Source organism: Triticum aestivum, chromosome 5D (genome assembly GCF_018294505.1).
Source record: "Triticum aestivum cultivar Chinese Spring chromosome 5D, IWGSC CS RefSeq v2.1, whole genome shotgun sequence".
Taxonomy (NCBI): Eukaryota; Viridiplantae; Streptophyta; class Magnoliopsida; order Poales; family Poaceae; genus Triticum; species Triticum aestivum.
In genome coordinates this window covers 420,543,120-420,545,129 of record NC_057808.1, presented here as the reverse complement: position 1 = coordinate 420,545,129, position 2,010 = coordinate 420,543,120, and positions in this window count along the sequence as shown.

Genomic DNA, 2,010 nt, shown 5'->3' with positions numbered 1-2,010 from the left:
AATTAAGTGGAGCTCAATATGCAACGAGTTGTATATTGACGAAACACCACATTCCAAACATTTAGTTCGCTCTTGTTTATGTACCCAACAATATTAAATGTTGATTAACATGGCAAGAGGTGAGGCATAAGTAAACTAACTATTTAGGCAAGTTTAAATGAGGCCGGAACAACAAACAACAATTCCGGAAAATCCTCATATGCATATTTCGAATTTGCTACTGTTCTGCCCTAAACACAATTTTAATGTTGTTAAACAGCAAAATAAAGTGCACCATGTTAAACTAGGCATTTTTCTACCCCATTTACATATAAAGTTTAATAAAATCCGAGCTACGGTTATTTAGTTATGAAATAAATCATTTTAACATATTATTCGAGCAAATTTAATCAAACAACATTTTAAACAATTTTAACATGGGTGAAAGTGGCATATTATTAAACTACACAAAATTCTAAGCATTTTACACGTTTAAATCATTTTAATCCGATGCACGGTTGTGGGGTTATTAAATGCATGAAGTTTTGGGGTTTTTCTGTAAATCTGTAATCTCCTGGATAAATGCGAAAATCACCGCAGCAGAAAAAAACACTACGAGCCGAATCTTGCTGCACTGTTGGGCCAACAGAGAGGAGCTGTGGGGAGCTCACCCATGGGCCAAGGCCCGGTCGGGGATGCGGTGGCCCACGCGGCAGGGCAAGGCGCGGCTGGGCCCTGGCGCTCGTCCACGCTGGCGGGATCGACCGAGGAGGTGGGGGCGCGGTCAACGGGCGCAGTTTGACGAAGCGGGCGAGGAGGCAGGGGCTTGTGTTCGTCCACGTCTCCGTGAAGCAGTATGACGGCGGCGGACTTGTCGCGGGCTCCTGGCGACAGGGTCGGCGGGAAGTGGCCGGAACGGTCAGATCCGGTGCGCCTCAACAGGGAACCGGCGGATCTGGACGGCCGCGCGCACGGGACGGCCGCGGCAGAGCTTGGCGTCCAAGGCATGGTTCTTGCTCCTGGGTAGAGAAGAGAGAGAGAGAGGGGCACTGAGCGAGAGAGGGAGACGCACGGGAAGGAAGGGAGAGACGGGGAGAAGAAAGCGACGGTCATGGGGTCACCGATGGTGAGGCGGAGGCGCCGGTCGCCGTCTGCTGTTGCTACTCCTGCGAGGAGACTCGGGGCGAGCTCGGGCGCATGGGCAGAGGAGGAGCAGCGCAGGGGCTCGGGTTCTGCTGGGCGCGGAGGACGACGGGTGCGGGCACAGGGAAGGTCCTAGGCACCGGATCCGGCAGCTGGGGAGCTCGCCGATGTGTGCGCCCATCCATGGCGTCGGGGAAGAGCTTGGGGCGGCGCCATGCCTCGATCTGTTGCAAGCAGAGAGAGAGGGAGGTGAGGAACGAGGGAAGAAGAGGAAGGGAGGAGGGAGATGGCAGGGGCAGGACGGCCTGGCGTGGTCGTCGGCGGGGATGAGGTCTCGGGCGCAAGGAGAATGGCGAGCGGCGCTGGTTGGTTGGGTGCAGAAGACGAGGTGGATTGGAGGCTGCGGGTCTGTCCGGGAGGAATCCCGAGAAGGATTTGGTTGGGTGGCGGGGGAGAGGGACAATCCTCCTAAAAGTTAGGGTTTCCCAAAATGGGCTAGGGGTGGACGAATATATACATCACGGATTAGGTTAGGGGCTATTTGGTCCGTCCGATCGTAATCGGGCGATCGAGAATAAGTTGGCTAGAGCGTCCAATTGAGAAAACGGAGATGTTTTGTAGATGTTAGGGGATGATCCGGACCCAACGGTAACGATAGTCCGGTTCGGGTTCAGGGAAGTTTCGGACGCGCGAGAGGGGTCTATGCACTGCGCAAGGAGGGGTTAGATGGTCACGGTCAAGAGGGAAGCGAAAAATACGATAGGCCTGAAACGGTCAACGAAAGCAAGGGGAGGGCGCGGCAACTACTAGGGGATGCAAGTTTGAAAACAATGACGGCAACGGAGTGCCGATGCAATGCAAAAGATGCGATGATGAATGCAACACACA